Source organism: Mirounga leonina, unplaced genomic scaffold (genome assembly GCF_011800145.1).
Source record: "Mirounga leonina isolate KUSES-001 unplaced genomic scaffold, KU_Mleo_1.0 Mir_178, whole genome shotgun sequence".
In the NCBI taxonomy this organism is placed as follows: domain Eukaryota; kingdom Metazoa; phylum Chordata; class Mammalia; order Carnivora; family Phocidae; genus Mirounga; species Mirounga leonina.
Genome location: NW_023270464.1, coordinates 24,416,570 through 24,443,879, shown reverse-complemented (window position 1 = coordinate 24,443,879; position 27,310 = coordinate 24,416,570). Strand labels below are relative to the sequence as shown.

The 27,310-nt window shown below is 43.7% G+C and overlaps 1 protein-coding gene across 3 annotated transcripts in view; it reads right to left on the bottom strand.

The window, feature by feature from the left end:
• The window catches only part of PDE8A (phosphodiesterase 8A), a 143,015-nt gene that overhangs the window by 92,304 nt on the left and 23,401 nt on the right, over positions 1-27,310 (bottom strand). The window contains exon 1 of one of the 3 annotated variants that reach the window (XM_035024215.1): positions 20,329-23,119. The exons of the other annotated variants lie outside the window; for them this stretch is intronic. The gene's annotated coding sequence lies outside the window, so the exon portion shown is untranslated. Of the gene's footprint in view, positions 1-20,328; positions 23,120-27,310 lie in introns of those variants that run through there. 3 annotated transcript variants of the gene reach the window in all.

Sequence of the window (27,310 nt, the reverse complement as noted above, 5' to 3'; positions counted from 1 at the left end):
GATCCTAAACTGGTCCATTCTTTGATCATTCATTTTCGAAGGCAGTTTTTCCTAGACCAGTTACTTGAAGAAGATTCATCTGGGAGAATGGCCAGAGCCATATTCAGGGAACAGGAGACTGCTTTCTTTTTCTGGCAGGACTATGGTGTATGGGAAGGTGTTCTTTAGCTTCTCTCTCTCCGTAACCAAAAGGGACAGGCAGCTGCAGGGGCTTAGCGCCTCTCCTTCCCGCCACCACAGATCAGACTGTTCCCTGCACACAATACTTGTGTAAGTCCTCATTCACTCTCCGACCTCTGTACCTTAGAATCAAACTGGATCTGGTGCAGCTCCTGCCACCAGCCTGTGTATACCTTTCCATTAGTTCAAACAGAACATTTTGGCTTTGAAACCCATGTGTGTATTTCTCATCTTGGAAAATGTTATTTGCTTTTTTTTTTTTTCCTTTTCCTCAGATCTACAGCTATAAATGTCTTCTGTCCACGTCCTCTCGTACTCCTGGTTCAATCTTTCAGAGACCCTCTCCATTTCTTTTCTGGCTTGGGGTTTCAGACATCTCCTAATTTCTTCAAAAACAGAGCTTCATTTTTGTTTGTTTTTTTCTCCTAGTTGCCAGGGATAATTGCAGGAAAGGACAGAGAAAGGATGACTTTAGCATGTTCAAATCTTAAGTTCTACTTTTTTTCCTCCAAAAAGAAAATGGCTTTATAATTTTTTTGAATATAAAGTAACACATGGCACTCCAAAATCCAGACAATACAGAAAGGGTGCAGAGGAAAAAAAATAAACAGGTATTACCTGAAATCTCATTAGCCTAAAGTAATCCCTGTCAACATAGGAGCACATACCCTGTGGCATATAAATCTACCTTTTCCTGTGCTTTTTTTTTTTTTTTCACTTAAAATTGACTATTTTCTTGGAAATTTAGATCTGAATTATAATTTTAATAGCTACATGATATTCACAAGAACTTCCTTTTAACTAAGTATCATGAGGCACTGCAATGTTTAAACTTTAAAATAAACAATCCCATAAACCAGAAGTCATGTCCCCTCAAGATCAAATTTTCCATATTTTAGTTTCCTTGTAAATCAGAGAAAATGAGGGGTTTATTCCACAGGCTTTTAGAAATAAAACAAGCTGGCCTAGGTCTTTAAAAGCTAGGTAACTAAGGGTTCTTTTGAAAAGTTACAGTTTCCATGACCTTTGTTCCTTGTATAATAAATAGACTGCATTTTCCTGGTTTCTCATTTACAAGACAGAGAAAATCCAAACAACAAAATTATCCAAGTCTTATACTGAGGCCAAACAATCTCTACAGGTTATTAAATCAGGAAGACAGTCAAGAGAATTAGAGACAGCTCCTCTTACAACTAGAGGTGAGCTTGAGCTTGTACTAGGGTGTCAAATAAGGGAGTGTGTGCAAATTGCCTGCAGTGTGAGTTTTCATTAAACTGTCTTTTCTAATCCATTTCCTCAATTAATAGACACTCAGCTACAGAAACACTGAATCTCAAAGCTGGTTGTAGCTGTGAAGATAGAAAACATTCTGTTCTTTCTCTCAGCAGACCACAGAAACAACTTTTTCAACGAAACATCCCCTACATAAATGAGCAAACCTCCAGATGGCTAAGTACTGGCACGTGCCAAGGAACAGGCTATAAGTGAATGTTATTCGCAAAAACATTCCAACAAGTGTTTGAATGTAGCCTGTAAGTTCAGATACGCCCCCTATAAAACTGGGTAACACTGGGTAACGACAGGCAGGCACGAGAAGAACCGCAGCTAGAGAAGGCCAGGAGCCAGCCTCCAGTGATTTATTAATAGTAATCAAGCCACTACCAACAATAATAGCATGTAACATTTGGGTGTTTCCTATGTACTAAAGAGTATCTAATTTAATCTTATCTCATCAATCCTATGAAGTAGGTACTGTTACTCTTCATAACTGGGAAAGAGAGGCTCAGCAAGGTTCATCTACTTGTCAGTCACACAACTAGTAAGTGAGGGTGTAGCACAGACCCCCAAGGCCCATGCTTGTCTCTGCACTAAACTGTGTGTGCTAAACAGCCATGGAAACTCAGAAAAAGGGAAGGTAGTTTTGACCAGGGAAGGCAGAAAGGCAAGAATCAGGCTGGGTCTGCAAAGGCAGGCAGGACTTGGGCAAGCAGAGAGGTACGGAAAGGTCCATGTGAGCAAAGGCACACAGAAGAGGAACACAGAGGCAGAATCTTGGACAGCCACACAGACGGTGCTAATTATAACCCCCTCTCGTCCATCTGGCAAGATGGTGTTACAGAAACTGGAAGATGAGATACGTGAGAGACAAAGATAGAAGTCTAGTCCCAGCTCTGCCTCTTGCCATCATATGGCCTTAGGTTAGACACTTCTCACTGAGCCTCATTCTAGTCTGTCAGATAAGAACTGTAATGTGCTGTCAGGTTCAGCTTAGCTAACATAATAGCTTATGCTATTTTATCACTTATAATCTTATAGTATATATAGATTTCCTTTGCAAGGAAGATATGTAGTAGCTGCTCAATCAGCAGGTATGGATATGGAATTGTCATTCATTCCTCCACCTCAAAAAATATTTACGGGGCACTTTTTATGCACTAAACCTATATCAAGTGCTGAAGTTCTAGAAATAAAAATATGGATCCGACCTCCTAGATGCTAAATATAGAAGGACAGAAAAATACAAACAAATAATTACAACACCTTGTGAATGTTTAACAACAAATGCTTGTACAGAGTGTGAGTGCGAAGTGACTGATTAACTCCACCCGGCGGGGGTGAGGGTGGTCACAGGGGTTTTCAGAAGAGTGACCCTGCCCAAATGAGTCTTGAAGGAAATGTAGGGTTGTGCCAGGTAAGGGAGGGGAAGGGGCATTCAGGAACAACCAATGGCTAAGTGTGACTGAGATGGAAGATTCCACAATAGAGGAGGCTACGGAGGGACTAGGAGCAGATGGCAGAGGGCCGAGCAGCTAACCCCGCTGCAGTCGGGTGAACACGCCAGGGTCCGGGCACAAACACCAGGTGGAAACCATAAACCGGGTTCCGAACACTGCTCCCGTCGGGGCCAGCTCTGGAAGTGAGCGGCTACGGCCACAGAAGGAAGCCAGGCGGGCGGGGGGGGAGGCAGTGGCTGGAAGATCCTGCCGGACGGGGAAGATTCCGTGGAGGCCACTGGGCCACGTGCCTCGAGGACCTGAGGCTATTCCACAGGAAGACAAAACCCAGGAGGAGCCCACACAGCCATCGTCGGACCTCTGTAGGACATCGCCTGAGAAAAGAGAGCAAAAATGGTGGCAGGGGCTCCGAGGAGGAGAACTGGAACTGGTCCTCGGAAGTCACAGAGGTCTGAGCTCAGCTGGAGAAGGAATTACACGGTGACAGGCGCCGGAGGGGGCATGCTCACAGCCTCTCCCGTGACAGCAGCAGGGCCCACGGCGCCCGGCGGCCACACTCTCCGAGGCCGAGCACTGGCACTCAGAACCACCTCCACCACCAACCGCCCCGGGGGGGCCGGGGACCCGAGGGGGCGTGTCAGCCGGGGTGGGGGGCCTCAGGGGAAACATCCTCCTCCCTGTTAAGAGGGTCCCCTCCTGCCTGAGACCGTGTCGTGTGAGAAATATGCTGAGCACAGGGCTGCGACCTTGCATGTGAAGGCGGACGTGTGGCCCCAGGGCTTCTGAATCACTCGTCCTAGAACCTCTCTCCTCCAGACTTGTGGCCTGAAGGAAGGGGCTTGTTAGCTGCAGCTGAAAAGCCGGGCCTGACACAGCCGAACACTCCGAGGTGCTCAGAGACCGCGTGCGCAGCTTCAAAGAAAGGTCTTGGGCAAGGGCTTGGCAGGGAGACTGTAAGCAGAGTCTGGCAAGAGGAAACGTTTCTATCCCAAGATTTTACAGACCGTTTTACCATCGTACCTTCTCATAATGTTACTCAGCATCACCAAAACAATTCGAGTGGAAGGAGAAAAGGAATAAATAGAAATAAAATGCTGTATATTTGGGAGAAGATGAAGGATAGAAGGCAAATGAAATGGGTGTCATAAGTACAGAAAAGGGCCTTTGGTTAAAAAAAAATAATAACGGTCTCTGCGAATTTATGAATGATGCTCCAAAGTTTAAAGAAAGTTAAAAAAAAAAAGACCCATGAGGCCAGAGTAGCTCTGATGGAGTCTGAAGCAAAGACAACGCAGAAGAAGGGAAAGACAGTAAAAATAGAAAATGTAAGTTTCTGACTATAGCCCAACATTAATTTGAGAAATAACTTTTAACGGAAAGTTGGGTCATTAAAAAAAAAAAAAAATCATGGCCGGAGGGGATCTACTACCTATGGTTAAAATAAGAAAAGTGACAAAATATGTCAGTTATTATTAACAAAGAATTTCAAGGCCAGGCTAAATATACTCTCCAGAGACCTTTGCATGGTCTTCAGTTTGATGAATATTTTTATTCCTGACATCCCTCTCCTGAAAGACTACTATTTGCTATCATCAGTCCTTTTTGGTGGACTCCCATTTCACTCCGTATTTACAAGTCCTGGAGATGTGCACTGAAATAAGCTGCATGCAAAAGAAGATTAAAAATAAGACACGGTGCTTAATGCTCTCAAGATAACCACAGCTGATGGAAAAGGACGACACATCCAAGAGACACAGCAGAAGGGAAGCGTCCGCTGTGCTGGCAGGTGTAAGGGAGGGGTCGGGCAGGAGACGGGGGCTGAGCTGGGCCTTGAAGGGCAGGCAGGATTTTGAGAGGCAAGAAGGCTGAGGTTACAACCCAAATAAATCACACAATTAAAAGCAAGCAAGGAATGAGTTTTTACCCTGTCAAACTGTCAAATACCAGGAACAGACAACACTTCTGGGAGGAGTGTAAACTGGTACATTTGTGAAGGACAACTTAAGCAGTACATATACAAAGTTTTTTGAATGTTCACGTTTATTCAGCAGTTCAAGTTACACGTACAGCTCCTAAAGAAAAAATCACGATATTTTGTACCATGTGCATATATTACATACTCAAAAAAAATTTTGTTAACTTAGGAACAATTTAAGAATTATCATGGTGTGGGGAAAGATGATTCAGTTATATGGATGTTCACCACAACATTATTTATAATAGTCAAATGTCATCAGCAAATGGTTAAATACTATCCCCATAAAATGTAATAGTATGAAGTGTTTCCAGTAATGAAGTACATTAACTGACATGGAACATGTTCACCTAAGTTCTAAAAGCAGGTTTCAGAAAAATGTACTGTAGGAGTCCATCATTTGTTTGTTTTCAATGTATAGATATGTCCTCAGAAAAAATGACAGGAAGGATACACAAACAACAACAAAACCAGTGATTTTCTCTAAGTATAAAATAGCAGATAATTTTTATTTTACGTTTGCTTATCTGTATTTTCTACTTTTTCAGAGTGAATGTAATTTTCACATTAAGAAATAACATGGAATTATGTAAATTTTCTAAGATATTCGAGTACAACTTTAGTCTTTTTATGGCACTATTCCACAAAAGCTGTTGTGTGATACAATGTTTTATAAGATGACACCGAATGCCACTGCTTAGTCATCTCTCCACATTTTTTTGAAAGGGTAGAAATAACTACAGGGAGGCAGGAGAAGAAGGCAGATTGTTTTAGCAGACCCCATTCTCAATCTTTCATTTTGGTTTCAATATTGATGTGGGACACCTCTCCTGAGACTGTTTTACTTCACACACCACCTTCCTCAGAGAAGGTGGCTGGCTTTCTCTCTGCTCTGGCTCATTCTTCGGCCTTCAGATCCTTAAATGTTTTCTGATCATCTGCAAAAAGAAGTATGCCCTCTTCATTTCACATCAGTTAGGGAAACTGATAGGCAAAGATTAAATTAAAACCTGAGGGAGTTCTGGCCGCCAGACCCCACCACTTCTGAAGCCCCTTCTGAGGTGTGGTAACCCCAATGGAGCCTGGGGAGGTCTCCCAGTGGGCAACAACAAAGCAGACCCAAAAAAAGAGGCCTTTCTTTTGTCCTTACAGGCAAATGACAACCAATTCCTTAGGTTTTCATCTTTATAAGTGACTACGAACCACATCACAATAACCTATTCATTGAGGTATTAAGAGATAAAATTTGGTGTTCATTAGCCAAGTTAGATGTTAGTTAGATGTTACTACAGTTAGAAATACATTTTGTCGTCCATACTAAGAAAAACATGCTACATCATGAACCAGAATATATGCATATCCCAAATATAACTGAAACACAAGTTTGACGTACTTATTCTTACTGCATGAGCCACTGTTACTTTATAGTCCATCTCATTTTAAAATAACCGAGAGTGGGGCCCCTGGGTGGCTCAGTCTGTTGAGGGTCTGACTGTTGATTTCAGCTCAGGTCACGATCTCAGGGTTGTGAGATCGAGCCCTGCCTTGGGCTCCATGCTCGAGCGTGGAGTCAGCTTGAGGTTCTCTCTCTCCCTCTGCCCCTCCCCCTGTTCTCTCTCTCAAAATAAATAAATAAAATCTTTAACAACAACAAAAGAATGGCTTTAAAAATTAATTAATGAATTAAAGTAAAGTTTGTTTCGGCCCTCCTTCTTGAGAGGTGGGGGTCTTTGTTCCCTTCCCTTGAACCTGGACAGGCTCATAACTGCTTCAACCAACTGAGAACACTCACTCCCCAAACACTTCCCTGCAGGAACCTGGCCACCATGCTATGCGAGGTCCAAGCCACTGGGAAAGACTACATATAGGCACTTTGGTCAACAGTCCCAGCTGATCCCACCAGCTTTGGAGGCACAGCAGGCCCAAGGACCAGACATGTGAGTGAAGGGGTCTCAGAAGGATTCTAACTCACAGTCACTGGAGTCATCCCCTGCCAGCTGAGGCCCCAGGTGTCACAGAACAGAGGCAAGCCACTCCCTATCAGGCTCTGTCCAAATTCCTGGGCCAGAATCCACGAGCATAATAAAATGTCTATTGTTTAATGCCACTAAGTTTGGGGTGGTTTGTACCAGAGCAGTAATGACTGGAACGACAGTGCTAGGCATAACCTGCAAAACTGAGGTCGTGATCCATTAGTGGGCAGTTTGACAAACGCTGTTCAGAGGACACTAATTCGGTACGTGAAGCTTGGCATTCAACCCTGCAAAGTTCTCTGTGAATCTATGCATACTCCGGTTGTAACTGGGAATGGATAGGATGGGTTGGGTAGGGTAAGGCAGAAAGTTGGGTTTTGGCCCCATATGAGCGAGCCAGCATCAGAAAGGCTTGAGATTCATGGGAGCCAAACTCTGAAGCACAGGAAGGTCACACTGTTCTGGTCTGAGTCTCAAGGTGCTCCCAACCTCCTACGGATGGTCCAATGTCCCTGCATAACTATCTGCCAAAACAGATACTTAAGGTCCCCATGCCCCAAAAATGTTTTCGGTCTAAAGGCTACCTATTTACTTCTATCCACTTTCAACACTGTTGAGCCTATCTACAGTTTCAGGCTTTTCTGTTAATGGATAACTTTCATCTAAATATAAACTCAAGCTTAATCTGTTAAGGATTAGCAGATTCTTAAAAAAAAAAAAAAAAAAAAAAGGGCAGGGAGAGTAAGAAGCATTTTTGGTGGAAGGAGAGTGTCCCGCAGGCCTAGGGCCAGAGAACTTTTATTGGTTAAACAGGCTTTTGGTTTCTTTCTTTAAATGTCGCTAGTTAGGTTAATATTACAGTACTCGTCCTGAGGCAAAAAAAAACAGGAAATTCATGACGAGGACCGGACTCCCAGGAAGGACAGCCTGGGAATGGGAGCACTAAGGAAACTTCCCAAAAGGAAGGGAAGCTCTTTGAGCAAGTGCGCCTCATGCAAGGAGCTCATCTCAAGGACCCGGCCTCAAGGGAGTACCCCTTGAAAGGAAAGGTCCAGATCAGAGAGGAAATGGGAATGGGCCCTCAGGGAACCCTCAAGTCAGAGTTCAGTTGACTTCAAGCACTTATGGTGGCCTTGGGATATGAAAAGCATATTTCTATTATATTCTCAGTGCCCACAAAAGCAAGAACAAACACCTCTGAGCTTGAGACGGCAGAAGAAAAGATCAAGCAAAAAGAAGAACTGGAAGCCACTCAAAGACCCTAGACTTAACTCATTTATGCACAGCGTGTCTCTCCCTAACCTATAAAGGAAAATGTTTCACTATTACTCCAGATAAACCTGGTTCCATTTCTGTTTGTTTGTTTTGTTTTTAACTTGGATGTGCTATTCTTCACTGAATTCTTTAATGTGTAATGCATACGGGTCAATAAAAGTGTCTAAAAACCTGTATCTGGGGCAATTGGTAAGCTAAAGTCACTGCTCAAAAAAGCACCTAACCACCAGCCCAGCGGCTGCAGCCTGTTAGCAGACCGAAGCCAACAAGCACCAGCACGAGACCCACCAGCAGCAGAGAAACTAGCCTGGGTCCCGACTGCTGCCTGGTATGTAGGTACTCAGTAAGAATCAAGAGAAGAATGAAATGCATCGACAAACAGGCTGAGAAATTCTTGGCACCTGGGGAAGACTGAATACAAACAAGTTTCTTTTTTACCTCTTCTACGACTTGTACAGAAAAGCAAAAGGGAAGTTAACAAAACAAAAACAAAAGCCTAAGCGGAATGGACAGATGGACTGTGGCCTGCATAGAAATTATAGGTGGTCACTATGAAACAACTCTCTTCATCTGCATGGAATCTGGCTAAGGCCAAACTAAGAAAGGGCCGTGTGACTTCAGAAAAAGATTCAAGATGAGCTGACAAAAAAGCAAAGTCACCCATGAGGGAGAGAAATAATAAACCAACCAAATTCACTTACTAAGTAGCAATTTCCTACGGGTCAACCAAAGAGATGCCAGGCACTGTGCCAGAGTTGCAAAGATACAGCCCCTACTCCACCAAGGTGGTCATGGTCTGGAGGAGAACGACAAGCAGACAAGGACAAAATGGTATGCTACCTGCTAAGTCAGAGGTAAGCACAGACCACAGCATTCAAGAAAGATTCTTGGGAGAAGTGATCTCATTCTTGAAGGGCCAGCAGGAGTCAGCCAGGCAGAGAAGGGGGCTATAGGAAGAAGAAATAACCAGCAAAGATCTGACGGCCAACCCGTCTGGAAAGCTGAACAAACGCCTCTCTCCACTAGCTCCAAGGCATCTTTGGAGGCTTGGAGACAGCCAGTGCCAGCCATCCTAATCCCTTGGCAGACAAAACGCCATGCTGACATCATGCTTCATTCCCGCTCACCTCCACCTCCTTCTCTGAATATTCCAGCACCTCCCTGAACACCTGGAACATGGTCATCCCCTCTCCACCAGTGTCCCACCATCAACCTGCTGTCAACATCCATGTAAATAAGCCATCCAGCAACTCCCACAGGTTCTGTTACAAGCCTGTGATTTTCACCTCTAACCTACTCCATTCCAGCCCCTCATGAGCCAGAACTGTCCCACGATGGAAACACTCAACTCCAATATCCTACTCTCTGACCAATATACCCATTCTGCCTGCTCAGTGGAACCCTTATTCTTCTTCTTAAAATTCTCTTCCAATCCATTCACTCTTCTACTTTCTTCCCAATTTACCACCTCTCCTATCCTGTACAAACCACCCCTCCTGATAAAGTGCTACCCTCTCATTTCACCTTCTGCTCTCCCACCTCCCTTTCCCTGCTAACACAATGTGGGGCAAATTATGTGCCCTAATCAACACCACTGTTCATTTCCTATGTTTCTACACCTGGGATGCTGGGCCTTACTGGAGAAAATCACACAGCTTTGTAGACTGAGGCCACCAAGCATGCATGGTCTCTACCCCCAGCTGCTTGGAAATCTCTCTATAGGCCCCAGATAGCTCTTATCCCCCCACATCTCTTTCCCTATTCAATGATGTCTTCACGGTTTGTGTCCCCTCACTCCTAGGATAGGACCACACTTCTATTTCATAAAGAAAAATAAGGCAATCAGGCAATAATAACTCCTTACAATTTGGGCCTTCTCCTAACCTGCAAAAACGGTAGCATTCACTTCCATGTACACTTCCTTTCTTATAATGTCTTCCTAAAAGAAATGTCCTTCCTCTTGCCCAGAGCTAATCCTATCACCTAAGCCCACCTCTTCAAGGATCGCAACAACAGTCCCTCTGTCCTAACTGGCAATCTTCTCCTCTACCGACGCTTGACGCTTTCCCTTCAGCATGTAAACATGCGCATCTATCTGCCATTTAACAAAATGAACAAATCTTCCCCAGACCCTGTTAGATGGAAATCCAATGCATGCTACCATGCCATAGACCCTTCTGAAAAAAGCAGTCTCAGCTGGTTTCTTCTAGTTGATAACGCTATGCTTGTTCTGTGCCACAGACATCAGACAAAACCACTCCCAATACCCAGACGTCGTTGGTAGGCTGTGGAATAGTGCTGGAGCGGAGAGGACAGCAGACAAGCAGAGGCGGCTTGGTGCCCAAACCACAGGAGGGGTGAGAACTGGACCCAAGCAGGTCTTCTCTCAGGAGAAAGGTGAAGCAGGCATGCATGTTGGAGTAAAGCTGCTCTTTGCCAGAACGCCGCTGTATCTCAGTTAAAAGACCTGAGGCTGACTGCAAGTTGCTGTCATGCCAAAACATGCTAGCCAGCATTTAAAACTCACCATTTGGTAACCATTATGGTAATAAACATTTCAGGCAAAAATCATCAATAGATGATAAAACTAGTTGGTGAAAAGTTTAATGAGAAAAAGGTATTTACATAGTCTCAAAATATCTGCCCAGAAGATATTCACGGATTTCAAAAGGAAAAATAGGAAACCCACAAGACACTATCTTAATCAAGGAATCCCAGCGAACAGCACCAGGAATGGAAAAGGGGACATAACGTGCCTTCCAATATGATGCACTGAGAAGGCCATAACATGTCTGTGGTATTCCTGCCAAAAATGCATGACCTGAATCTATCATAGGGAAACAGCAGACAAACCTAAAATAGGGAAAATTCTACAAATAACTGGCCTGTACTCTTCCAAAATGTCTAGATCCCAATATAAACACCAAGGGACGTTCTCTGATTAAAGACTAAAGAGACATGACAACTATATGGGTGATCTTGGATTGGATCCTAGATTAAAAAATAATTTTCCTTGGGGCACCATGCAGTTGGTGGGCATCCAACTCTTGGTTTCAGCTTGGGTCCTGATCTCAGTGTTGTGGGATCAAGCCCTACACCGGCTCCCAGCTCAGCAAAGAGTCTGCTTGGGATTCTCTTTCCCTTGCTCCCTCTACCCCTCCCACTAATGCTCTCTTTCTCTCTCAAATGGGTATGCAAATCTTTAAAAAATAATAACAACATTAATTTTGCTTTGTTATAAAGGAAATCAGTGAGACAACTGGTAAAATCTGAGTAAGGTTTATGGAATAGGTAACAGTACTGTAACAATATTAATTTCATTATTCTGATATCAGTATTGATTATAGAAAACGTCCTCGTTTTGAGGAAATACATAATGAAGTATTCAGGGGTAAAGGGACATAATGTCTGCAACTTACTTTCAAATGATTCCAAAAATAATAATAATATGGATACAGGCAGAGAATAAATGATAAGAGCACACAGTAAAATGTGAACATTTGGGCAATCTGTGTGAGGAGTATCAGAAATTCTTTGCACTACATTTTTTCCAACTTTTCTGTAAGTCTGAAATTATTTCAAAATTTAAAAATAGTTTTTTGTTTAAGCCCCAAATTGCGAGAAGTACAAGGAAAAAGCGGCCAAAACCACAACTGTGCCACTCTCCTTCTTTGGCAGACTGGGCACATACCAAATAAACACAGACAGGACTTGGAAGATTAATAAGCGAATTTAACTGATATACTTAGAACTTTGTACCTGAGAGAGAATATGTATTATTTGCAAATGACTGTGGACATTTAAATAAAGAGGCAATAATGAGCCTCCTTTTTGGACTCGTTCCTGACTTTAATGGTGGCTCCATTTCTGGCGTGAATCACCACATCAACCACAGAGTGCCAGGAGAAAGGGGCTAAGAGAACCCCAGCCACAAGGACTCGAAAGAACCACCCCCCACACTAAGCCCTCCAAAGACCCAAGAGCTTTTTCAAAATGTCTTATTATGAAAGTTTACAAACATACACAAAAATAAAGAACAGTATAAAGAGCCTCCATATGCCCATCCAGATTCAATTATTATAATTTTGACACACTCGCTACATCTACCCTTTTTTTGCTATAGTTTTTGGGTTTTGTTTTGTTTTTTTACTTCACACACAGTGAGGATTAAGGAGGGCATTTGTGGTGAGGAGCACCGGGTGTTGTATGTAAGTGCTGAATCACTAAATTCTATACCTGCAACTAATATTACACTGTATGTTAACTAACTGGAATTTATTTTTTTTTAAGATTTTTTATTAGACAGGGAGAGAGTACAAGCAGGGGGAGTGGCAGGCAGAGAGAGAGGGAGTGGCAGGCTCCCTCCCACAGGGAGCCCGATGCGATGCGGGACTCCATCCCAGGACCCGGGATCATGACCTGAGCCAAAGGCAGACACTTAACCATCTGAGCCACCCAGGCACCCTGACTAACTGGAATTTAAATAAACACTTGGAAAGAAAATAAAGCAAAAAAAAAAAGTAGGCGGTTGGAGATTTTATGCTTTACCTGGCATTGTGAACCTGTATTAAAATAAATGTATAATGAAAAAATATTTTTAATAATAAAATATCACAAGTAGGGGCGCCTGGGTGGCTCAGTCGGTTAAGCGACTGCCTTCGGCTCAGGTCATGATCCTGGAGTCCCTGAATCGAGTCCCGCATCGGGCTGCCTGCTCGGCAGGGAGTCTGCTTCTCCCTCTCCCACTCCCCCTGCTTGTGTTCCCTCTCTCGCTGTGTCTTTCTCTGTCAAATAAATAAAATAAAATCTTTAAAAAAAAAAATATATATATATATATCACAAGTAAGTTTGAAAAATCATCTGGCATCTTGCTGTTTCTATAGAGGGACAACTTAGATCTTACTCATCAGCCTGCTGAACTGTTCCTTTTTCAGAAACAGACACCATCCAAAAATTTTCTGATACCCTTATTTTTAACTGTTGTGTCTTGCTGAATCAAAGCAACTGAGTTTGATACAAGTTCAATGTCATTTCCTTCAAGAATTAACTCATCATCCTGGGCTTGACATACTGAACAAGAAACACCTGGCCTCATCCAAACCCTGCAGATGTATTTTTCACCTAAGAAATTTTGAATTTTTTTTTTTTTTAAGATTTATTTATTTGACAGACAGTGAGAGAGGGAACACAAGCAGGGGGAGTGGGAGAGGGAGAAGCAGGCTTCCCACGGAGCAGGGAGTCCAATGCGGGGCTCGATCCCAGGACCCCGGGATCATGACCTGAGCCGAAGGCAGATGCTTAATGACTGAGCCACCCAGGCGCCCCAAAATTTCGAATTTCAACAAGAGAACCATTCTCCCGAATAACAATGTTGATGGGGAAGTGAGCCTACACGGACCTCATCTTGTAACGAAAGCCCAGTTTCATGCCCTTAATCAGGTTCTGCATGTGACTACAGACAGAAAAGAACTGGCTACGGTTCGTACTATCTCCCCACCATTTGTCAACTCGGAGCCTCTTCTTTCTGAGGAGACTGAGTCCTACACTGAAGTGATTGAAGTCCCTCTGCAGGGCTCCTCTGGGGCCCCTCACAATAACAGTGTGTCCCTTCAGAGTGATGTCGACATTTTCTGGAATGTCGACAGTCTGCTGAGAATGGCCTTCATTCTTTCTCACAGGAGATGTGGCAAAGAGAGTGCTATCGTATTTTAAAGCAACTCTCTAACATTTTTCACCCTGAAATACTTCTGTGTATGTACAGACTTTTCTTCCCAACCACAATTCCACTATAACTAAGTAAAAAATAATCCCTTAATATCCTCTATCACCCCTGCAAATTTCCTTGACACAGGAGCTTTGAATTCCCAAGTTCCTCCCCCCAGAATGGTGGACTCCAAGCAAACGTGCTCCCTGTGGAGGGCAGCCTCTTTAGACAAGGAAGCCAGGAGCCTTGACCACCCCACACAAGGAACCACCTGCTAGCAGCCTCTGGAACAAGGACAACTTTCTATGTGAAGCAAAAAAATGAAAATCTATTTTAAAAACGGAGAAAAATATTGCCATTATAGGGTCAAAGAGTAAATACCCTTCATAAAGGGTACTTATATTCCAAAATAAAAATAATCAAAGAACATAAAGAATTGAGGGTGCCTGGGTGGCTCAGTCAGTTAAGCATCTGCCTTCAGCTCAGGTCATGATCTCAGAGTCCTGGGATTGAGTCCCACAGGGTCCAGCTCACATGGTGTGGCTCCCTGCTCAGGAGTGAGTCTGCTTCTCCCTTGCCCTCTGCCCCGCCCCTGCCACACTCGAGTTCTCTCTCTCTCAATAAATATGTAAAATCCTAAAAAATGATAATAAATAAATAAATATATATATATAAAATGCCTCAAAGAATTGGCAAAGGAGGGGCACCTGGGTGACTCAGTTGTTAGGTGTCTGCCTTCAGCTCGGATCATGATCCCAGGGTCCTGGGATCCAGCCCCACATCAGGCTCCCTACTCAGCGGGAAGCCTGCTTCTCCCTCTCCCACTCCCCCTTCTTGTGTTCCCTCTCTAGCTGTCTCTCTCTCTGTGTCAAATAAATAAATTAAATTAAAAAAAAAAAAGAATTGGCAAAGGAAATATCAACTCTGAAATACACATGACAAAAATTCAATCTTACTAATAAAGAAATAAATATTCAAATAATGCTATTTGTCATCTAAATTAGCAAAGGTTTTTTGGGGAAAAAAAAGGATAGTAAAAATTTGTCTCTGTAAGTGGGTAACAAGTTTTCTGGAGAACAATCTGTCATATGTTCCAAAATCTTTATTCTTTCCCAGGAACAGTCCTAAGCGGTCATAAAAACTATACACATAATTGTATAAATAAGGATTTCATAGCAATAGGACTTATCTCTAATGTCAAAGAAGATTTGGGGCAGGGGTGTTGGGGCAAGAGGTCTAACCACCTAAATGTCCACCAGTAAGAGGCTGGTTAAATAAAATCATGGCATGTCCTACAATGGAAAGAGTGGACACTGGTATCACACTACTGACAGTGTGGCCCATGGACCAACTGTAACTGGCCCTCAATGAAATAAAAGAGTTTAAGCCAGAGTGTGAATTAACCACACACAAAAAACTGTAAACAGCAAGATATTCTCATTTAAGAAACCAGTGTGTTGATCTACATCTGGCATAAATACCTGATCTTATCCGAAACAGCAAGAAACAGTCCACATGCTCCTTTGTATAGCACCTCTAGATCCCACCTCCAAAATATATCCCGAGTTTGCCCACATCCCTCCACACCTATGTCATAAACACAGACGACCTCTCCAACTGGACAGCGGCAGAAATCTAGTTGTGCCCCTGTGACCCATTTTTCCAGAGTAGCCACAGTGATTTTATTCCCAGCTTTATGGAGATATCATCAAGTTCATCATTTTGAAATGCCCATCAAACCATGCTTATTCAAGGTATGTTACAAATATAGTTTAAAATCTTAATGAAATCAACAATTTTCCGGAAATAAACTGAAATTTATAAAAGTAGAATAAAACCAGAACAGGCCAGTAACTATAGAAGAAACTGAAAATCTTAAAGAATTAGCACCAAAAGAGGTTCTCAACTGTGGCAGAGACTTTCACATGCTTACCCGTATCTGGCTCTCCTCTTTCCTGACACGCTGGAGGATCCCCTTCCTTCCCCGTACGGTCAGGCCGCTGACTAGCTCTACCCAGCAGACTGTGAGCTGAAATGACGTGTGTCACTGAGGCATTTCACTGACGCCACGCGAGGATCTTTTGTCCCCACCACGGCAAACCCTGAAACCAGGTGTTGGCACAGCAATATCACAATGATAAAGACTAAGTTTTCCATTTTCAAACCCCCTTTAGTATTTTTTTCTATGCAACTATTCTCAAAATTAGAATTACACAGTAACAGTTTTCTACTGTGTTTATCACTCACATGTTAAGTATTTTCCTTGTCAAATAGTTGAAAATAACTAATTTCATCGACTGTCGATATAATAATTAAGATATTATACTACAGAGTTGGGAGTAGAAATAATCACATTTACTACAAATGTTGAGTATATCTCACCCACACTTTGAAAAGCAAAACAAAAGGCAAAACAAAAAACAAAAACTTTCTCCACATAATTTCCTTCTTCTATTCCTTTCATTGCATGTAAAAGTCTGCTAAATCTTATCAGAGAAAAATTAGAACTTTCTCACCAAAGTTAGAAACAAACACTACTGTATAATAAAAACAAAATGCTATCTTCTCTACTTTCTAACACTGCCCTGGAGATGCTATCCAATGCTATCCAATGCAACTAGAGAAGAGGCTGCAATTAGTGGTCTAAGAATTGGGAAAGAAGTAAAATTCTATTCACAAATAATATAATGACATGTCCTGGAAAACCCAAAAGAATTGATAGAGTATTACAAATCAGAGATTTAGAAAGCTACACAATAAATATATCAAAACCAACAGGCTTCATTTATAAAAGGGAAATTCTGTTAGAAAATACAATGAAGAGAGAACCCTACTTACAAAAGCAAAAAAATAGTAAAATATCTAAGAAGCTTAAGAAGAACCTCTGAAGAGAGGTATAAAAACACTGCCCGCAAAAACACAACAAATTTGAACAAATGGAAAGACATACCATGTTCTTGGGTAGGAATATACAACATCACAAAGATGTCAGTTCTCCCTGTACTAATTTATAAATTTAACACAACCCCAATAAAAATAACTTCAAGGTTTTTTTTCCCCAGAGCTAAACAAGCAGATTATAAAGTTCATCTATAACAAATATGTAAGAATAGGGAAAGAAATGAGGAAGGTTAGCCTTACCAGATATTTAAAAAGCATAGCAGGGGCACCTGGGTGGCTCAGTCAGTTAAGCACTGCCTTCAGCTCAGGTCATGATCCCGTGGGTCCTGGGATCGAGCCCCGCATCAGGATCCCTGCTCAGTGAGGAGTCTGCTTCTCCCTCTCCCTCTCCCCACCCGCACCCTGCTTGTGCTCATGAGCTCTAATAAATAAAGTTTAAAAAAAAAAAAAAGCATAGCAATGGCACACAAATAGACATAGAGACTAACGGAAAAGAATAAAAAATCCACAAATGGATCCAATTTTGTATGAAATTTATCATAATGGTAACCTATCAAAACAGTGAAGAAAACAGACTTATTAATAAATGGTGCTGGGAATAATTCAATAGCAGTATAGGGGGAAAGTGGATCTATTCTTCACACACCAGGATGTGTACATGGGTAAATATTTAACAATCTGGCAATGAGGGAAACTTTCCCACTATGACTCAAACTCCAGACACAATAAGTATTAGCAGAATTACACAAAAATTTATTAATTTGCATGACAAGACACCTTCTGCAGAGTAAGAAGGAAAATGATTAAAATATGTACAATAGAGAAATGGCATCCAAAAATGGAAGAAAAAGACAATCCTTTGGAGAAGGGTTCTAGAGGAAAAGGAACAGTAATTCACGGAAAAAAGAACACAAATGACCCCTAAACATGTGAAAAGATAGATGGCCAATCAATCTCAATCATCATATGAGAAATACAAATAAAATGTCAAAACTACAGTGAGGTACCACAAAATCCTACTCTGAAGCAAAACAGTAGGGAAACAATTTCTGATACCCTGCTTGTGAAAATGCAAAATGGTACAATCCCTAGAAGGGGGGATTCAGCAACAACTAGCAAAATTACATATACAATTATCCTTCAGCCCAGCAATCCCATTTGTAGGAATCTATCCAAAGGGTACTCTAATAATAATAATAATAATAATAATAATAATAAAATAAAAAGGATATATCCACAAAGCCATCTAATAATAAATCCAGAAACAATCCGGTTATTCACCAACACACGCTGGTTGACTAAGGTGTGGTGGACCAGCCCAGGAGCAGTGTACCACTACAAAAACAGAAGAAGAACTGGGGCAAACTAAAACATGGATGAACCTGGAAAACATGATGCTAAGTAAAAAAGGGCCAAACACAAAGGCCAGAAAGTATACGATTCCATTAAAAAAGAAATGTCCAGGGGAGGCTGGGAGGCTCAGTCAGTTAAGCATCTGACTTCGGCTCAAGGTGTGATCTCAGGGTCCTGGGATCAAGCCCCGAATGGGGCTCCCTGCTCAGCGGGAAGCCTGCTTCTCCCGCTCCCTCTGCCCCTCCCCCCACTCATGTTCTCTCTCGCTTACTCTGCCCTATCAAATAAATAAAAAATCTTTAAAAAATAAAATAAAATAAAATGTCCAGAATGGGCAGATCAGAAGAGACAGAAGGCAGATTGGGGTTTGCAAGGGGCTTCGGCACTGGTGGGAGGGACCAGAGCGAATGGGGGCTGACTGCTAATGGCTACAGGGTTTCTGTGATGAAAATATTCTAGAATTAGGCAGATAATGTATTCACAAAGTTGTGCAACCATTACCACTAAGAAAACACTGAATTGTACACTTTAAAGGGGTGAGTATATGAATTAGATCTCAATTCTTGAAAAAGAATTCCTGTCCATACAACGATGGCATGATCTCAAGGATATACTGTTAAGTGAGCAAAGCAAAGCAAAGAGGAGTATGTTTAGTATGCTACTTCTCTAACAGGGGTATAATAACTGAACATCAAAATAGATTAAATGCAAAAGGCTGAAAGACATCAAATATATTAAAATCCTTAAGTTCATAATGACTGAAAAAAATAAAATTTAGGGGCACCTGGGTGGCTCAGTCAGTTAAGCTCTGACTTAGACTCAGGTCATGATCCCAGGGTCCTGGAAATCAGGCCTCGCGTCGGGCTCCCTGCTCAGCAGGGAGTCTGCTTCTCCCTCTCCCACTCCCCCTGCTTGTGTTCCCTCTCTTGCTGTGTCTCTGTCAAATAAATAAAATCTTAAAAAATAAATAAAAATGAAAATAAAAAATAAAATTTAACTGGTGCCCTGGGGCACCTGGGTGGCTCAGTCATTAAGCGTCTGCCTTCAGCTCAGGTCATGATCCCGGGGTCCTGGGATCGAGCCCCGAGTCGGGCTCCCTGCTCGGTGGGAAGCCTGCTTCTCCCTCTCCCGCTCCCCCTGCTTGTGTTCCCTCTCTCACCGTGTCTCTCGCTCTCTGTCAAATAAATAAATAAAAAATCTTAAAAATAATTTTTTTTTAACTGGTCCCCTTTGAAGGATGCTAGAGAACCAAATCCTTATTCTAAAAAGTGGTAAATGAAGGGCAAGAAACAAGCATTTATTTTACGTATGCTATTCAAATTTTATCACATAGTTAATGAGGGGAAGTTTCTCTTTAATAAGTATTTCAGTATTAAATGAGGAAGGAACGATAGATTATTACCATTTGCAACCATTAATGAATTAAAGACGCAATGATCATCACAAGATCTTGCATGGTCCCTTCCTTAACTGAAGGAGGGCAGATTTATTATGGAACCAATAAAATAGAGCAGAACTGACCATACACAAGTTCCCAGACTAGGTCAAAAAGGGCATCGTAATCTTCTGTGTTGGTGCACAGGATCACTTTCTCTGGGGGAAGCCAGCTACTATGTCCTGAGGACACGAGTAGCCCTCTGAAGACTGCCCACATCAAGAGGAACTGGGCCCCCACCCCAAGACATCTGGCACTCACTTAGCCAGCCACGTGAGTGAACCACCCTGGAAGCGAATCCTATGGCCCACTCAAGCCCCTGGATGACTGCAGCCCAAGCCAACACCTGGCTGCAACCTCACAAGAGACCAGAACCGCCAACCCAAGAAGCTCTCGTATTTCTGACCCACAGAATTTTGGGGTGATTTGTTATGCAACAAATGTAATACCCTTTTCTCTCCTTTTATACATGTTATAAATTCTCCACAATAAAATATTTCAAAATAGTAAGTTGGCTAATTACAGAGGATCCTTTAAACAATTCCTTTATTCTTGTCAGAGCAGACAACAGGTTAAATGGAAAAAGAAAGAGCAAATAAAAACTCCTTTACACGTATCTCACGGTCTCTTAGGAAAAGGTCATCATATATCTCAAGCCTCTCAAAAAACTCTGTCAGGAAGAATTATTACTATTTTGCAAATAAGAAAATCGAGAAAAATGATAGAGAAAGCAGCAATTTTTTCAAGTTGCACAGTAGTTGAAGCAGGATACAGAAAGTCTGTTTTTTCCACCATACCTCAAAGCCCTTCTGATCTTGAAATTTCTACATCCAGCCCATCAGAACCAAAGCTGCTAAGGTCCAAATCTGAAATTTTGTATGTAAATACCATCTTCCATCCCTCGCAAAGCACCTCTCCACTTCCCCTTTGCTCACCAACAAACACAGCGTCATTAGTGTGACCCTTCACACTAAGCAACCAGAAATCACTGAAGGAAGAAAAAAAATGACAAGAGCTCAAAGCTCCAATTCATATCCTAGATTTCTGTGTGACTCTGGATGGGGCTGTTCTTCAGGAAACGATCATTAGGGTTAATAGTGGATGGGATTCTCCAAATTTCTTATTTGTTTTCAGAGTTAAAGGGGGTTGGGGGAGTAGCATACAAACCACCGTAATGCTACTATATTCCCCTTCTTGTTCCCAAAGGTAAATCGTATGATTGGGTTTTGTATAATCATTTACACAAATGATCACAAAATAAATCACAAAATTAATTTCCAAATATGTTCTTAAAAATAAGTCCTAATCTTTAGAGTCCAATAGGTAATATATGTTAAAACCATTCTTTTTCAAACAACAAAATTGAATCTTCCACTTTAGGTAACTACTCTTTATTAAGTGTTTACAGCTTCTTAAGTATTGAACAGATTGTTTTACATTCATAATTTAATCCAATCTTGATGACTAGCCCCCGTGTTACAAAGAGAAAGCTTAGGCCCAGAGAGGCTAAGTGACTGGCAAAGGTCAAAGGGCAGGGAGTGGCAGGCCTGGGATTCGGACCAGACCGACAGTGTCTGGCTCCAAAGCCCGCCTCCCAACCACTTTACACAAGAGGAAAACACCCGACAAACACCACCTAACAAATAAGGCCTAAATGCAAAGGTACCGACTTAAATTCTTCCTCTTTCTGGGTCCATCTGAGCACGGCTTTGGGCTTCCTTCTGTCAGATTAGAACGGTACATGAGAACGTGCTATTTCCCCACATCTAGGTGAAAAAGAACAACTAAAGGGCACACACACACACAAAATCAACATAGAGGATATTTACGTTACTTTCAAAGTTGTTTCTGAGAACAGTTCAGGGGGGCGGGGATGGGGAAGACAGCCAAGATTTCCATGCTAAGGAAAGAAAAAGGAAATAGGGACTCTGGAACTAACTTCCAGGACATATTTCTCAGGCTTAAAATAGGCTTGACCTTAGGATTGTCATGAGAAAAGCCAGAACAAATGAAGTCATCATATATAAACTGTTTGTTCTCAAGAACATGACTAGTGGGCAGAGAATACAGAACTAGGTTAAGGGACGCCGATTGATCAGCCAACATAGCTCTTTCAGCTTCGAAGTCTTCCTACAGGTCACACGTTAAGGCTATGAAAGTCACTAGAGTCTCAAAGACGTTTCACGCGCCTTCAGAGGGGCTTCAACCTCAGGGCTCCTTCAGCCTCGCGCTTCCCCAAGCTAACTTGGAAAGGGGTCGAGAAAAAGGCCGCTCCCTCCGCAGTCAGTCCATTCGGTTCATTCATTTGACAACTACCAGTGGGTGTGGGCCCTGGGGCCAGTCCCTGGAGACACCCGGCTGGCAGAGACAGGCCCAGCTTCTCCACTCTCCTCGAGCTTGCAGAACGGGGGGAGAGGCAATCAAATACGCACCGACATGGGAAGTCCGAGCTGTGCTCCACAACAGGGTGCCGAGAGAGCACACAAGTGGGGACCTGGACGCTGCACGTGTGGGGAAGGGAGACCCAAAGGAGGAACAGGAATGGAGTGAAAAGGGAGTAAAAAAGTACTTTAGACTGAGGCAAAAGTACATACCAAGTCCACGGACCAGAGGGACAGACACATTCATAAAAACTGGCTCAAATAGAACACATACTGAAGTTTTTAATACAAATTCTTACTGAAGGTTAACACACAGAATATAAATCATAAGTATGTAGCTTGGTGAATTGTCACAGAATGAACCCACCCACATAACTACCATCCAGGTCAAGAAATAGAACACACCAAACATAGAAGCCCTTTTGCCTTCTCCAAGTCACTATCCCGCCCTCTTCCCCTAAGGTCAGCACCATTTTGACTCCCAAAACCACATCTCTGCCTGATTTTGAACTTTGTATAAATCAAACAATATAGTTTTCTGCCTGGCTTCTTTCATTCAATACTTTGTGAAATTCACCCATGCTTCCGTGGGTAGCCACAGTTCTTCCATTTCTGCTGTCACAGGGTATTTCGTGATATGCTTCTTCCACAACTTACTCTTTTGATGGACTTGAGTTACTTCTTATTTTTAGCTATTATGAACACTACTGCTATGAACATATGTACACCTCTCTGTTGGGTGTATACCTAGGAGTAGAATTGGTGGGTGAGAGAACATGCCTGTGTTGGACTTTAGTAAATATTGCCAGACAGTTTTCCAAAGTAATCTTACCAATTTACATTCCTACTAACAGCATATGACATTTGTTTCTTGTTTGGCTAGTTTTTGTCATAACAGACAGAATAACCTATCACAGTCCAGAGAAAATCTAAACTTTTGATGAAAACTGGCCATGAAAAAACAAAGACTAAGAGTCCTTTCTCCAGCCTGAACTCCCCACATATACCCCTTTACATGAATTTCATGATTTACTACCCCAAATTCCTAAATTTTACAAGGGGTAAAGTCTTGAGACAATAAATTCCATTACAATGAGAGATCATAGGATCTCTCATACAATTCCAGGTCATAGGAAACAAACATAGAGGGACATATTTTGTTGGTATGATTATAAAATATTCTAGATCACCTACAGCCCCAAATGGCTTTCTAATAGTCACTGACAAAAGAGGCTGAGTTTTTATGTCACTTGTATGATATTAAAAGGTAGAGAGGAGAGAGCTAGAATGCTCTCCAGGCTGGCTTTTTAGACTTCTCCGCCGAAGCACAAAGTAAAAACTGCTCTTCAACCCGCCCACCCTTCTCCCCCGCCCCTAAACAACAAAACATCATACACGAACACACAGACACCCCAGGAAGAACGAGGAAAAGGGGGCAGAAATTGTGTGAAGGACACTTCCTTCCTTTTTCTTTTTACAGGACTCAAAACCTGTCCCTCCCATGTGCCCATTGTCAAAACAGGAGCCCTGAAGACAAAGGACAGGCTGGCCTGGGAGGAGGCGGCTGGGCAGTCTCATGGGCTTACTAAGGTGGAGTAGGTGCCTGGCTACTCACACCCCAGGGGAGGGAGGCTCCCCTCGTCAGGAAGAGCACAGTATCCCCAGCCAACAATGCTGGCAGACACTGCTTTAGGGAGATTCAGCAAAAGGCGGATGGCTCAGCAAGCAAGGGCAGGATGGGGTGGGGGAGGAGGAGGGTGGTAGCAAAAGATTCAGGCGGACATGTCAGTGTGGAGAGGAAGTCCATGTCAGGTGGGAGGATCTCATCCTTGAAACCTGGGATCAGAAAAGGAAATAGTGAATGCAAAGGAGGCCTCCACTGTGGGGAAACCGGGGCCCTGGCAGGTAGCCGGGCTTGGACAGAGGAACAAGACCCATACCTGGCAGTGGAATTTAAGACAGGAATAGGGTCAAGGCAACAAGGTCCGGGTATGAGAAATGGGAGTGAGTCCCAGAGTGTGGAACTAGAGGGACTTTAATTTCCTCCAACTGAATTGGGGTGGGGGTTGGGATGGTTACCCAGTGAGGAGGAGGAGGGGTCTGGGGGGACAAACATAACCAAGGTTCAAGGAGAAGGGAGGGGGCAGGGAGCTAGGCAGAGCATTACAGCTACTGGCAGAATGAGAGTGGAATTCTGAAAATATATTAAAGGAGATATAATTAACCTGTATTTCACTGTCAAACACACCAAATGTCACCTGGCTTCTGACACCTTTCTGGGCCACTAACTGCGCAGGCATCAAGATTCCTGGGAAAGCCAAGTAAGCCTCCCAAAGGCCACAGCTGGCTTCATCCAGGCCCCTCCACCCGAGGAAGGCTGCTGCTGATGCCCCACGGGCACTCCCAGCCAGCCCCTCTCCCTCAGGGCCTGAGACACATATCATACAGCAATGCCCTGGGGCCTTGACCTCAAGCTCGGTCTCGTCCACTGCAAATCCTACCATTAGCCTGGGGAGTATCACGGCTCACATGGCAACACCACCACCTCACCGTTCCTTCATTTTTTTTTTTTTTTTTTTTTTTTTAAGAGAATGAGAGAGAGAGAGAGAGAGAGAGAACACATGAGAGGGGATAGGGTCAGAGGACGAAGCAGACTCCCCGCCAAGCAGGGAGCCCGATGCGGGACTCGATCCCGGGACTCCAGGATCATGACCTGAGCCGAAGGCAGTCGCTTAACCGACTGAGCCACCCAGGCACCCATCCGTTCCTTCACTCTAACTGTGGCTGCAACCTGCAGCCCACCCCCCTCCACTCCAGGCCCCAGGGCACAGCTAACACTCAGGACTTCACCTGGCAGGGCGCCCACCGGCTCTCAGGGGACCACAACTGCCCGAGGCACCAAGCCTTCCTCATATCTCTTCGCATTCATAGTAAGAACCACTATTAAGAAAAACAACGAATGATAGGCAACATTAGGGAGGGTTTACTACGCGCTGTACACAATTCAGAGTGCTTGACACACATCAATTCGTCTACTCCTCCCAGCACCGCTAAGATACAGGCGTCATTATTACTGTCACTTTACGGACTTGAATCCGAGGCACAGAGAGGCTGAGTAATTTCCCCAAGGCCCCACGGTTATGAACTGGCTATCAAGAGCTGGGATTTGAAAAGAGGCCGTCTGGCACCAAAGCGAGCACTCTCTCCCCCGCTCTCATTCACTTCGTCACATGTTATCGAACACACGGAAAGTATGTCGGCGCATTACGGCCGAGTGTTCACACTCGTGCGAGGGGCAGCCGGGTCAAGATGCAACGTCCCGAGCGCACCAGGCCCCCGTGCCCCCTCCCAGGAGCCCTGTGCCGGCTCCTAGCAGCGGACGTCGTCCTGCCAGCCTTCAGGGGCCCCGCTCCTGCGGCCCTCGGTCTCCGCGCGGCCACTGCCGCCCGAGGCCCACGTGCTGAGCTGCACACGGCAGGGGGCTCGCCTCGGCAGCCGTCGCCCCGCGCCCCGCGCCCCGGGCCGCCAGCCAGGCCTGCTCCCGCTGCTCTCCTGGCCCCCAGGCCTCGCCCGGTGCGCCGCTGCCGTCCCCCCGAGCCCACCGGCCGCGGCAGCAGCTGGCGCACCTGGGAGCGGGGCAGAACCCCACTTCAGGTCAGCCCCCAACAGCTCAGGCCCACACGCTACTGACGAAAGAGCTCACAGCCCCCGGCAGAGCGGCGTACGGACGCGGGTGTCCCCACGCCGCTGGCTGCCGGTGCTGCCCGGGGGCCTTCGCTAGAGCCCCGAGCAGCCTCCCCTCCTCGGAGGGGCGACTCCGCGCGTCCCGCGCCTAGCTCAGCCCCCTCCCACTCAGCACACGTGCTCGCTCCTAGCTCAGCGAGCGAGCCTAAGGACATAAAATCAGCAACTTCAGAAGGCAAACTAGGAAAAAAAAGTTACTTGTTACAAATGACAAATGCATTAATATTCCTTCACTTTTTAAAAATCCCAAATTGAAAACCCTCCAATTCTCGAATACGAAAAAGCCAAAGTAACAGACAGTATACAAAAGATAAATTACAAATGGCTGATTAACATTTGGGAAAAGACTGACCTCCACTTGTAAATAAAATTGGCCAAAATTAAAAACTGGTAATACCACATCCCCCCAGACAGACTAAATTTTAATTCCTGAATCAAATCGGCAGGGTGCCGGGCCTGCTTGCTTTGGCCTCACCTGAAGCCCATGTATAGCACTCTGCCCCCGGCTTGCATGAGGGACATTCACTACCAGCTTTATTATGGGAACACTGTTGAGATCCTCATCCCTTAAAATGGGCCCAGAAGAGTAATTTCTTCAGGCCTCAGCTCAGAAACTATACTTCTCCTGAGGCATGAGCTTATGCTAATCTCAGGAATTCTGGGACTGTCTTCCTATGTGTTGAGGCTGTGGAAGCTCAGAGCCGAATGTGGGGGACCCCCACCCCCCACCCCGGCAACCAGGCAAGTCCCTATGGCACAGACTACTGACTTGACGGATTAGCCCACCCGCTGTGTTCCACTGGCCCCAATTCCCTTCTCTGTCCTTTTCTATCTTACTGTAAGTATTCTCTACGTTACCTCAAATCCTTTTGAAACAAAGCAGGGTAGGGCAGTTCTAATGATGTGGTTTTGTCACCCCTCTGCTGTTCTCCATATCCTGAAAGGGATGAGTCAGGTTGGGCTTCCATAGTTTACATTTGCTACGCTAGCTTTAGGAGGTGTCCGTGTGCTGGGCTAATGGCTTCTGGTTGTGCAAATTAGCTTCTTGTACAACAATTCCTAAATACTTAATAGGTTATTTCCAAATGCCTTATTGAATACCACGTAATTCTCTCAAAATGTTCTTTCAGGAAGACCATATGGCATTTTTTTTCAAGATGGAGGTGCTATAAAATCAACAAATTTGACAAACTGTTCAAATTCCAAAAGGGCTTAGAACATTCTAATTCAAGAAATAAAGAATTCCTATATGATACAGAAATAATACTCAGCAATAAACCAAATGCATTTTACAATATGTATGATCTATCTATTCCATACACTTTCCTGATGAAAAAGCTGATTTCCAAGAAGTTGCTAAAACGAAACATTGGGAAAAGAAAGCACATCAACTATGTTCTGTTCAATCTGGTGGAAGACAAATAAAAGGTCGTAATTTATATGTCAATGAAATTATACACCATTCAATCCAGAGAGACATCATTGTCTAAACGTAGAAAAAATTAGAATGTTAAAGAACATAGTTGTCCCAGCTGTAACTCCAAGAAATTGGGAAGTCAAACGAGGCTAACATCAATTCAGACCCTGCTTGGGTGCTCAGGTATTCAAAGAAACATCAGAGACACGCCAGCAACAAAAGGAAGCAGAACTGGGG